The sequence below is a fragment of the Bos javanicus genome, chromosome 6 (assembly GCF_032452875.1).
Source record: "Bos javanicus breed banteng chromosome 6, ARS-OSU_banteng_1.0, whole genome shotgun sequence".
Taxonomy (NCBI): domain Eukaryota; kingdom Metazoa; phylum Chordata; class Mammalia; order Artiodactyla; family Bovidae; genus Bos; species Bos javanicus.
In genome coordinates, this window is record NC_083873.1 from 43,297,283 (window position 1) to 43,310,561 (window position 13,279).

The following is a 13,279-nucleotide window of genomic DNA, read 5'->3' on the forward strand; positions in this document are numbered from 1 at the left end:
TTCATTGGAAGGACTGATGCTGAAGCTGAAACTCCAATATGCTTGCCACCTGATGCGAAGAACTGACTCATTTGAAAAGACCCTGATGCTGGGAAAGATTGAAGGTAGGAGGAGAAGGAGACGACAGTGGATGAGATGGTTGGATGGCATCACTGACTGAATTGAGATGAGTTTGAGTAAACTCTGGGAGTTGGTAATGGACAGGGAGGCCTGGCATACTGTAGTCCATGGGATTTCAAAGAGTCAGACACAACTGAGAGACTGAACTGAATTGAACTGAAAAGGAGAGAGGAAGCTGTATGACTTTCATCTGCAGTGTTGTGCCAAGCTTTACTAGCATCTTAGTTCATTGTGTCTTGATTGACAGACATAGATGGGGGGAAAAAACAGACTAGAATTCTCCCTGTGCAACATCAAGGCAAGGAAAAGCTGTTTTAATGATGCCAAAATATTTACCACAATTTTTCTGCTTAACCAGATCTAGTGACACGATTCACACATAAGGCAATCAGTGAAAGTGAAGTCTTTCAGTCGTCTCAGACTCTGCAACCCCATGGACTGTAGCCTACCAGACTCCTCCATCCATGAGATTTTTCAGGCAAGAGTACTGGAGTGGGTTGCCATTTCCTTCTCCAGGAGATCTTCCTGACCCAGGGATCAAACCTGGGTCTCAGATGAATGAAGGCAATGAAGGGTTAAAATAAAAACCCCTTTGTCAGACCCTATAAGTTTCTACATTTGATGTGCAGAAGCTTTGTGTATGACCTTAATGTTTTTCAAGTGAATGATTGAGAGATATATAGAGATACAACTTTGTTTTCAGGGTAGTGAGCACTTTCATCTTGATACAGGATAGAGTCACTCATACAAGTACTCAACTCAATAGAATCTCATTATAAGTATTTAAATGGGCAGGAAGGAAAAGAAGCAGAGAAGAGAAATATCTATTTAATTGATACATTGAGCCAAATAAGAGGCTAGTAGGCATATTTAATTGTTTTTGTTGCTATTTATTTGCTAAGTCATGTCTGACTTTTTGCAACCCGCTAGACTGTAGCCCACCAGGTTCCTTTGTCCATGGGATTTCCCGGGCAAGGATACTGGAGTGGGTTGCCATTCTGTGCAAATATCTCAGAAAAAGCCTAAACTGAGAGGCTGGAATACACCTTCTGCCAGCATCTTAGTACCCATGTGCTTCTCAGAACCCAAGCATCTTATCCCATTACCAATGTTTTAAGAATCTGTCTACCTGGACTGTATAAAGTAGCCAACTACTTTATCTGTGGTCCTACTGAACAAAGAGTGCGTAATTACAATGATGGTTGAAATATAGACTTTGCTCAACTTTGTTAAGGAAAATCTCCTATCTAGAACTTTCCAAAGGGAGTTTCAAGGGTAATTTGATAATATACAATTGTCTTCTTATTTATGCTCTGACCTTAGACTCTAGTCTTCATGTAAGTGGTATCTTCATTTTATTTCCTAGTCTGCTCAATTGATAAAGTTTTGGACAGATGATAGGGGCTTCCCAGGTGGCACTAGCAATAAAGAATTTGCCTGTAATGCAGGAGATGTGGGTGCAATCTCTGGGTCAGAAAGACCCCCCATAGGGCAAATGGGAATCACTCCACTATTCTTGCCTGGAGAATCCCACTGACAGAGGAGCCTGGTGGGTTACAGTCAATAGGGTCACTAAGAGTCAGACAAGATTGAGCACGCACACAGCTCAATGACAGCTCATAAATGAGATATAGCTATAAGAAGTTACTAGAGCATCAGATACAAAATATTATGTAGATAAAAAGAAGCTTGGAGCAAAAGAGAAACAGTGCAAGAGAAAGAAAATGTAGTGCTTAGAAAATATAAAAAGGAAACTGACAATAAAAATGGAAACCTGAAATGAAAATCTGTAGGCCTTCTTGTACCCTTGACTCAAGTAACAAATAGAATTGTTTCAAATATACACTTTATCTGTATCAATAGTAGTACTTTAAAGGCTTAACTTGCAGTACTCAAGTTGATCTGAAATTTGAAATATTACTCTCAGTAAGTTAATTGTACTCTCAGTATTTAAATAATTATTAAAAGGTTCCGTAAGTTCTTCCAAGTTGAATCACTGTTTGACTAAAGGAACTTTTTCAGTTTTGTTTTATTTTGGCTTCTCTTAATGAAGCAATGCAGGTTTCACAGGTGGCTCAGTGGGTAAAGAATCTGCTTGCAACGCAGGAGATGTAGGATATGTGGATTTGATCCCTGGGCGGGGAAGATCCCCATGGAGGAAGGCATGGCAACACACACTCCAGTATTCTTGCCTGGATAATCCCATGGACAGAGAAGCCTGGTGGGCTACAGTCCAGGGGATCTCAAAGAGTTGAACACAGCTGAAGCGACTTAGCACGCATGCAGAGGAATAAACTAGGTGGAACTGAGAAACAGGAAAAATAAATTGCACTTTTCCTTTACAATAAGAATTTCCATTACTGTTTGGTAAAAACAAAGCTGAGATAGAAGAAACAGAAAATAGAAGATTAGTATCACATTCCCTTATTATGACTTTCCTGATATGAGTGCTATAGGACTTCAGTGGGAGATCTAAAGCTAGGCTCTAAAAATAAAGATCAACTTTACGGAAAAGGCCAAATTTTAATTTGGCCTTGAAGAATGGGTAGAGTGGGAATAAGCAGAGGATGGGAGGCCAGGCTTTTCAGATGGTAGAAAATGGCTCAACAATAAGTCAGGTAACAGAATGCTTATAGATAACATTTGCAGAGAGTGGGAGAGAGACAGCAGTCTGACACTGATGTAGGGGTTCAGGTGTGGGTTCTATTTATGATGGGATAGCAACCTGTTGTGGCTACACTTTTCTTTCACACCCGAATACAATACTGTCATCTGTCTCAGCTGTGAGAAGCCTGCCCCCTTCCCTACCTCCTGAGGATTCCCAAGGTGAGGGCACTGATGTTCTCCATCCCTGCTCATGTGCCATGCATTCCCCACCTTCTTGATTCTGAATCTCCTTGAAAATTTTTGCTTTTGAAATTCATATTAATTTCTTTATCTCCTGAACTCTAGCTATCTACCTGGTAGATACAGCTCCAAGCTCTTCATTCCCAGAGGAGCCAATAATTCAAGATGGGATAGAATATAGCATATTCTAACTGAAGATTAGAGAAACAATACAGAGGTATTTGGTTGGGTGGGGGTATTACAGTAAAATGGGAAACATTCTAAAATTGATATTACACGTACCTATTTAAGTGTTTCAGCCAATTCTGCCCCAAGAAATTTCTTCCAGATCTTCTTTCTGCTCAGAATCCAGATGGCTATGATTTCCTGATGTCTGTGTGTAACTATGTGTGAGTGTGTGTGTGTATATAAACACGTACATATATATTTATACACACAAAAAATGTGTGTCTCTATTTCCATCTTCTCCTAGTTCTAGAATATAGCACTACCCCTCAACTTCCAAAAGCAGTGGTGCACAAAAGCAAAATTCTTGACACTTGATAATGCAGAGTAATTTTGCTTTCTGTCTCCACTCCCACCCTGTACTAGTCTTGGGGGCCTAATTTTGCATAATCTAAAAATCCCACCAGTAAGTTTTTCTAAACAAAAGAGTGTCTACACCAGAGCTGAATTCTGCTGTTCCCCTCTAATGCAGAAAACAGCTGCAACCATTTCTATTTTTTAGTGATCTTTTTTTTTTCCTGCTTGTTACATATTATTGAAGACTGATTAGCTAAGCAAATCATTTAGGTTCGGGAAGAGGTAAAACAAACACGGTGCTTGAGGATGACAAAGCTCATTTGAAGTAGGCTCCCGATAGTGCTTGGTTCATACGTGGAGAAAAAAACAGTCTTTGCTTTTCCTTTCTTTTTTTGATCTTTCCACCATATTCAACAAAATAAACTCAGCAAATAAAAAGAAAATCACTGTATGAAAACTAGACGATAGCACTCAAAGTGCAGAGTGGGAAAAACTGGCAATGCAGATAGCATGGCTCTTTATTTTCACAAAATATTTTGCCCTTCATTGGTGACCCTTTGCATCTGTTGCCTATGGTGCTGAGCCAGGGACATTAGGAGACTCAATGGGGATAATGTAACAGACTCCAGTTCCCTAATGGGAGAGAAGCCCTCGTTTATGCTGGTGTAAGTGCACATTCTAAAAACATACAAACCTGTTTGGATTTTCTGTGGCTTTTAGATTTCCCTAAAAATCACCAAACTACAATCTTCATCTGGGTAATTTCTGTTTATCTTTTGGAAATGTGTTGATACCAGTCTTTCTGAAAAGGCAGGTCTGTGTGAGTAAATGGCTTGATTTGTCCTCTACTGGTCTCTGGTCAGAGCACTGGACTGTGAGGTTGGTTTAACAAATACCTAAGTATTTTGTTAATGCAGCTTCAAGGAAGTTTTTCTTTAATTCAGCTGCCAGATTAGGACCTGGATATAAATGCAAGAGCATAAAAAATTGAGCTGCCAGAAGGCACCATATAGAAGCAGGGTCACGAACCCAGAGAAATCACATGATGCCAACTCCATCTGCCCCTCTGTTTGTCACATGGATAAAATCTAAGTAAGATGAACCTGGCTGGCAGCCTTGATCAATGAAAGTAGAGCACAAACATCACAATCTGTTATGAGTTGGAGAGAAGTGGTGTGGGGTCAAAGCCGGTTTCCAAGAGAAGACCCTGCAATTCATGAGCTGATGCTGAATATTATGCCAGTGACCAGTTGATAGCTATGCGTTTTTCTTCTTCCCAGGTCCCCAAAACACAGAACTCATTGGAAACAGCTATGTGGTCAAGAATGAACTTGGCATAAGAACTTTGGCCACCTGTTGCTCTCAAGGCATGGCCAAGGAGCCAAGATGGGGGGAAAGTCTAAATGCCATGTACAGAAAAAGAACTTCACTACGTGCAGACGTAGTGAGTTGTAGTCAGTGTGCTTTGTCCATTTGTTGAAGCACAGTATCAATTATCATTTAATGTCCTAAACAGTCCCTCTCCTTGGTGATGCCTATGTATATCAGCTGCTTGGCTACAACTGAAAATCTTTTGTTCTAGAGAAGGAAGTACTAACTTCTCTTGTCATTAAACATCTTGCTCTGCGTCTTGGTGCACACGACCCCATGATGGATGCACATGTAAATCCAAACTGCATGTCTTTTATGACTTGCATGCTGTTTCTCCAGCTTTTTTTTATACAGCATCCTCCTGCTTGCAATGAAAGAAGCATATTGGATTTTATATGGTTATAAAATCCCACATAAGACAAACTATACAAAAGGCTTTCTATGTAGCTTGGGACTCCACAATGCTTTTTTTCCCCCTGCCACTGCCACACCTTCTACCTCCCTATACTCTTTCCTTCTTTTCTTCTCTGGTCTTGAGACCTCCTATTCAAAACATTGTGCAGCCTTCTACTTTGTTTCTGTCCATTTACTGATTGCTTTTATGAGTCAATGCCTGGGAGTTATTCTTTCACTATGAAGGAGCACACTGCTGAAGGTTTGTAATGACAACATCTGTTTGTCCCAAACAGATGTTAGAATAATCCCTTGGTATACACTTAGCATGCTGGTCAGTACCAATCAGCATTTATCCTGAGAGTAAGGATCCTCTGGTGTTCTGAGGGCTAAGATTGATATTGGATCATTTAAATTATAAACTACTCTGGATGATAAATATCATTTGGGGGTAAAAATTTATAAAAACACTACAGTACCAAACCCCATCCACTGAAGAACTCAACTTAGTTATCTGTATAGTGTTATAAATTATTTAGTGTGTAAAGCTACTGCTCACAGTGTGAAATTTATTCTAAAATAATATGCATAAGTTCTGCATTGCCTTGAGACTTGTTTGTTTACACAGTAAACCCAGATAAACATTCCACTACATTACATGCCATCCTTATTAACAGTAGTCAACTATTCCAAAAGGTTTTTTTGAGTTTAAGTTAATCCATCGTTAATCATGACCTTCAAATGAAAACTTGGCTTCAGTGTTATTTTCAAAAGAAAACTCCAATATCAGCCATGCTTAGCCAGTGCCAGAATGCTTACAACATGATCAACAAGTTGCCCATGTACCCTTACGAGCAGTCAAAGGGTTATAATTTAGAAGCCAGGCTGGGAATGTACTATTACGTGAATGTAATTCAAGATGCCCAGGCAATATGAAGCCCATGTCATCCTAAACTTTACACTCAGGAAAAACAACTTTCAGAAGGAAGTGAAGCTTGAGCAGAAACCTACATGCAAGAAAGGCACCAGTCATACAAATATCTGGAGAAGAGAACAAGAGGCATAAGAAACAGCAAGTATGAAATAATGAATGTGGGAATGTGCATGAAAATAGGAAGAAGGTCAATGTTGCTGGAGCAGAGTCAGCTGGGGAGAAGATGGAAGAAAATGAGGTCAGGAAGGTAGCCCAAGGCAAGATCACAACCTTATAGACCATTAAAAACCATTTGAATTTTATTCTAAATGTGAGAAGCCCAAAAACTAAAGCCAAAGGAATGAGGAGCAATTATCAAAATAATGCAATAATTGTTTCAATGTAAGAAGTATAAGCTCTTTAAAAAATAGGAACCTAGAGAAGGAAATGCCTAATGTTTATTAGGATGCCAAAAAGAGTAAAACTGTTTTTTGATTTAGAAGTACTTGGCTGAGAAGGGAGAAAAGGCGATTCAGATAGAAGTGGCATTTCTTTGCAGAGAGAGAAATATGCATAAAAGTGGAGGAGGGGAAATACGATACATTGAAAAATAGTTTATTTGGTTGGTATATGAAAGGAAGTGGCAGGAGATGAGGATAGCATTAGATCTTCAAGGTCTTTGCATGTCACCCAAAGGAATTTGGACTTTAACCAGTGGGCTAGGAAGCCACTGAAATATTTTAAGCCAGGAAGTGATGCAACATGATCATAGTTTTATTTTGGAATAACAAATCTGTCAGTAGTGTGAAGAATTAATTGAAGTCCAGAGGAGTGTCTGAGGTCAAAACTACCAGCTGGGTAACTTGAAATAATCCATATGAGTAAGAAGAGATGAACTAGTGTCGTGACAGTAAAGAGAAATATACTGGGGAATTATTGAGATGGTAGAGTCTCACAATTATTTGGATGAGTGGAAAAACTGACAGTCATCAAGGATAACTTCTTGGCTTGTGGTTTCAGGAATTTGGTCAATGGTGATATCATTACCCTGGAGAAACAAGTGTGAGACTAAAACATCATCTCAGATTTAATTTTAAAAATGCAATTTGTCAAATAGAAGAGGTCCCCAATGGACAAAAGACCTAAAGAAGGTAAGAGGATACAGATATATGAACATAGGTGTGACTGTTAGCTTTGGCAAAGAATGAAGGACAACTTACCTATAAAGGAGAAAAAGATAGAATAGTTGACGAGAACATGGATAAATTATGAGATGGAAGGGAAAAACAAGCTGAGAGAGTTCACTCAACATTACCCTCTCTCCTCTGCTTTCTCACAATCTCCTTTAATATAGATATAGATAGATAGTAGACATGAATAATGTAACTTTATATGTTTAACAACTTAATGTGTATGTATATGTACATATACACACTAATCGTGAGAAAGGCTTCATGGAAGATACTAATATGTAAAGCTGAGTGAAGTGAAAGTCACTCAGTCATGTCTGACTCTTTGTGACCCCATGGATCATACAGTCCATGGAATTCTCTAGACCAGAATACTGGAGTGGGTAGCCTTTCCCTTCTCCAGGGTATCTTCCAAACCAAGGGATTGAACCCAGATTCTCCGCATTGCAGGTGGATTCTTTACCAGCTGAGCCGCAAGGGAAGCCCTTCTATATAAGCTGAAGCAGGCCTAAAAGGATTAGTAGGCTTTACTTAGGTCAAGAACATCAGAAACAAAGCTGAAATTTCAATATTGGGTGACAAAAGTATAGCGTCAACATTTGCAGCCGAGGAAAAAATCTGGGCACTATTTTGGGCACTAGCTTGTTGGTAGGAGACAGAACAATGATTAATTTCATTCCCAACATGCTGATTTAAGGTGATGGTAAGAAACCAAAGGGTGTATGCTCATTCTAATTGAAATTACATGATTGGAGCACAAATGGGTGGTCTGAGCAAAATGGATAAGTCAGAAAAAAAGATATGTCTGTAAAGTTAGTGGTTAATGCAGTCGAGTTACATTGGTAGCAAAAAGTGAAAATGATAAAGGAGAAACCCTTGGACAATGCTTGCTGTAGTCAGCAAAGAGAAAGGATCAAAGAGGGATCTGTGCTTGTCTATAGTCTCCAGGATCTCATCCCCCCAAAGCCTCTTATACTGGTTCTGAACTGGTTAATTACTTGATAAGGGGAAACCTCTCCTAAAAGGCAGGTGTATTACCCCTAAATAATTCCCTAATAAGAACTGATGAAAACGGGATGGAAAATGCCTGCTTATAGAGAGTGTGATCAGAACATCACTAGAAAGATCCGTGCAGGACAGTTAAAATGTGAAATAAAAATAGAGATTTTGCATAGGTTAGATGAAGATGAAAGACATCTTAGATAACTCCTGGAGACTGAGGCCATCAACATTTGCAAGTTGCTGAATTTTGAAAGAAAAACAAGACAGGAAAATGACCCTCAATGGGAGAAAACGCACTATGTACACATAGATGTCTACCCCATCATAGATAAACTGGCAGCGTTAACAGCAATTTTTTGCTCAGAATTTTCTCCAACCAGAGTTTAAGGACTGTGCATTCTAGAAAAAGAACTAACCAGCATTCAGAGATGCCAACATGCTGACATCCAATTTTCTTTCTCTCTCTCTCTTACCCCAATGCTACCAAGTCTCTGCTAGTCTCTGACAATACAGATCTAGGTTCTTGGAATGTGATTTTGCCTGGGATAACTACCCTTGAGGAAGAGGACTGCCTCATTCCCCAATGTGATGGTTGTGGGGCCAGTGCTGTGAAAACTCATGTGTCCCATTAATTCTCTGTAATCTTTAAAGGTTAGAAACATCAGAGCCTTGGAAATAAGTTAACACATCTTCTGAGACTCTGAAGAAACTACACAGATCTTTTTGAAAGACAGTCCAGGTTACAGCTGCTTCTGAAACCTCCATGCCACCAGGTTGAAAATATCTCTGACTGAAAACCATGCAGAATATGAAACTGTGGAAAACAAAATTCTTTGAACTTTAAATGCACAAAGAATTAGATTTTTTTCTTTCACTTTTAACTTACAAAGTGCTGCTTTATTTGTAGCTTTATTTCTTTCCAAAATTTTTATTGTAATGAAGTGAGACTTACATTCAAATTGAGATAATTCTGTTCATGCTATAATTCTATTACACATTTTACTCTTGGAATATCTTACTGGAGTTATTTAATTCATTGATGAATTTATGATATACTGCATTGAATGATGTGACTGGCCAAAATAGAGAAACAGAACAAGAAGTGAATTTTCAGCTCTGGTTAAAGACTGAATTTAAAAAAAAGAAAAAGATTGATCTTAAAGTTAATTATGTGTATAGGTGTGTGTGTGCTCTGTAGCTCAACCATGTCTGACTCTTTGCAACCCTATGGACTATAGCCCATCTGGCTCCTCTGTCCATGGAATTTTCCAGGCAAGAATACTGGAGTGGGTTGCCATTTCCTATGCCAGGGGATCTTTCCAACCCAGGGATTGAACCTGAGTCTCTTGCATCTCCTGCATTGGCAAGTAGATTCTTTACCACTAAGCTACCTGGGAAGTCTCAAAATTTGATTATATAACATATAATTCTGACCAGTTTCATACATTTATGTGGACAGTCTCAACTGCACACAGTTGGCCCAAGGACAAAACACGAAAGAGTTCCAGTTGCCATTGAAGTAGCAACTTTATGGGTGCAAGAGCAGAGTAATGCTGATAGAGGCCAAATTGCTCCTATGCAGCCGCAAGTCAGTCACATCTTTAATTGACAGAAAGCTAAAGAGTTAAACTCGGTGGGTAAAGAAAACAAAAAGATGGGGAATTTTAGAGACGAGCCTATCCTGTCCTTCTTACCAAGGAGATGTGGTGAGCAGATTAATGTCCCCTTTCTCCCAAAGGTATCTATAAACTAATCTTCAGAACCTAAGTATGTTACATCACAAGGCAAAAAAGGACTTTTCAGATGTGATTCCGTTTAGGATCTGAGAGGGAAAGACCACTCTGAATTATTCAGGTGAGCCCGACATAACCACAAGAGCCCTTGGCTCAAAAAGGGGTGTAGAAAAGTCAGTGTCAGAGTCAGAAAATAGATGTGATGGAGAAGCAGAGGCCTGGGTGAGGAAGTTGTTGGCTGGGGGCTATGAGTTAAGGGATGCAATTAGCTACTTAGAAGAGTAACAAGAAGAAAAAAGAGAGCTTCCAGAAGGAATATAGCCCTGCTGACACCTTGATTTTAGTCCCATGGCATTCATTTTAGACCTGTTACCTCCAGATATGTAAGATAAATGTATGTTGTTCAAGCTACTAAGTCTGTGGTGCTTTGGCATATTATATTAGCAAGCGGAAAGGAATACAGAAGGTTTTACCTATATCTGTGGACTACTTTTAGCATTGCTCATATTTCCTGGGAGGAGAAATCCCTCCCTAGATTTGTATATTTAGGAAGTTAAAACAGAAATGTTTAGGCTTAGCTCTTCTGTTTCTCTTCTAGTAAGTGTTCCTGCACAAGCTCCTCTTTGGTATTCCAGGCGTGCATCTTATCTGTGTACTTGGGTGGCCTGTCCTTATTCATGATGGACTGTGGTTTCATGACCGAGTCTTTGATATCTGGAGCTCAGTGAACAGAACTGTTCAGCTCTCACACTTAGTCGTTATCAATAATTAAAGTACTATCTTGATATCAACCTGGCATTTCTTTCTGGTTTTTCATTTTTAAAATCAAGGTGAGGAAGTGGGCTATGATTCACTGGGTCTTGAATTCCCAATAAACACAAAAGAGTCGGTGGCAAAACATATACAACATTGTGGGAAATGTTGGAAGACTAAAGAAAGTCTGTTGGATTTGGTAATGAAGTTTCTTTAACATAATACAAACTTATCACCTTCAACCTGAAGAACAGCATCGCTGTAAGTGCTAGAAGCACTTACATTGATGTCAGAAGACACGAGTATCATCTTATGCTGCTATTACATAGCATTATTCTCGAGATTTTAGCCAACTCTATTAAAGAACAAAAATAAATTAGAAGTATAGAAATTACAAAATGAAATCATTTTTATAATGAAAATCTATAAAAACTGAAACTATTACAATTTGCTGATCATATAATTAAGTACCTAAAAAAAAAACAAGGAAAAAATTAAAATGATTAAAAACAATTGATATTTTGAAATTTTAGATTTTATATATTTGCAATCATATCTTGTGTATTATATATATCATTTCATTCCAACAATTATACTATTTTTTTTCTTAATTGCATTGCCTAGGAACTTAGTACAATATTGAATAATAATGATCAAAGAGTTTTTGTCATATTCCTAACTTAAATAGCCAGTAAGTATGACATTGTTATGTTTTTTTAGGAATACTCTTCATGAGATAAAGGATGTTTACTTCTATGTAACTGTGTTCAATGGGTTGTATACACTTCTGGATGCGATTTATTACCCGTGTAAGCAGATTATTGAAGCTATAAGCATGACTGGTCTCTGTACATATTTCCATTAGCTGTTCTTGCCTGATTTTGATATTATGAGTTACACCAATTCATAAAATGTTTTCCTTCTTCCCTAGTCTCTGAAATATTTTATTTAAAAAGATGTTTGTTTTTTTTACTTAATTTTTTAGGTAAAAAGAGCCTATGATCATATTTGAACTTAGAGATTGGGGTGGTAACATTTCTCTTACAAGTCAATTTCATTATTATGTTTACCGTATTTTAAATTACTTATTCACGTTTTTATTTCTTTGTACTTCTGATTTAGACTTTGGACAAATTCTTCAATAATTCATTTCAATCACATTTTATTTCTTTAAATTTCTCTTGAACAGTATCATACTAGAATTGATGTAGAATATTGAGATTTTAAATTTTCAATGAACATATTTCCATTTCTATAATTTTATGTATACCTATTCACAGTTCACTTGTGCTCTAATATGTTATTTTTTCTTTAGACATATTTTTGTTTTATTTCCTTGAGGCTCTTACATTACTTATATTTAAGGTATTTTGAGAGTGCTTTTTATTTTCATTTTTAGAAGGGATTTTAATTCCTGATTTTTTTTTCTAGTTTCAAACAAAATCCTTTAAAAACTTTTGAATTTCAAACCTTATCAAATATGACACCCTTATAACTACCCCTCTGTCTCTATTTAGCCTTCCCTTTACACCAGGTCCATAGGTTCATTTACTCATATTCCTGTAGCTCCAGTCAAACAAATGGTGTCATGTCCAAGTCTTTGAAACTCTGTCCCATGGTGCTGCCCAGTTACGGAGACAGCGAGGAGCTTGATCAAGGTTTTGGCTGTTAGACTGTTTGCTTCTGCTCCAAACATGGTGCTTGTAGCTAAGACTCACAGTCCCACTAATTTTTTAATTTCAATTCTTCAGCGAAGATGCAAACTACAGGCAAACAATTTTAAGCAGTGTGACTTGCTTTATTCTCTAAAACAAATGGAAGTCCATCTTTCTGCCATTTCAGCATTCTCTGGTACCTTGAGGCCAGCCAAAGCATTAGTCTTTTCTCATTATAGACCTTTGCTGAAGGGGTATTTAATTTTTAAGAATGGCTATATATTTTTATAATGTATAATACAAATAATTAATTAATAAAGGAAATTTTGAAAATGTAAGCATATTTTTGATATTTCAAATTGCATCATTTCTCCCTTTACTGTTATAATTGACACATCAAAATTAGTCTTTATAAAGACAAGCACTGTTGTGGTTGTATACTTTACATATGAATGTGCCTATGTTTTCCTTCTTTTACTTTCAACTACTCAGAACAGCTGAATTTAGGCATGTCTCTTTAAATCATTATATGATTACATTTTGTTTTATTATTCAACCTGAAAATTCTTACATTTCACAGCAGTATTGGTATATTTATATTTTATGTAATATAGATATATTTGGTTTAAATTTGCCATTTTAGTATTTATATATATAAATGTATGAAGTATATATAAAAGAATGATGATATTTATGAATGAAAGATTATATTTTATAAATGCATAATTTCATTGTATATTATATAAAGTAATTTTATATTATATATGTATTTAAACATTT

At 37.3% G+C, this 13,279-nt stretch overlaps 1 long non-coding RNA gene across 7 annotated transcripts in view; it reads left to right on the plus strand.

Moving 5' to 3' along the window:
* Window positions 1–6,093: 6,093 nt before the first annotated feature.
* Window positions 6,094–13,279, plus strand: part of LOC133249405 (uncharacterized) — a 67,016-nt gene continuing 59,830 nt past the window's right edge. For 3 of the 7 annotated variants that reach the window (XR_009736935.1, XR_009736934.1, XR_009736939.1), the window contains exons 1-2: window positions 6,102–6,329; window positions 7,187–7,317. This is a non-coding gene — a long non-coding RNA (uncharacterized LOC133249405). Of the gene's footprint in view, window positions 6,330–7,186; window positions 7,318–8,846; window positions 11,995–13,279 lie in introns of those variants that run through there. The other 4 variants (XR_009736938.1, XR_009736936.1, XR_009736937.1 and 1 more) reach the window with 4 other exon arrangements.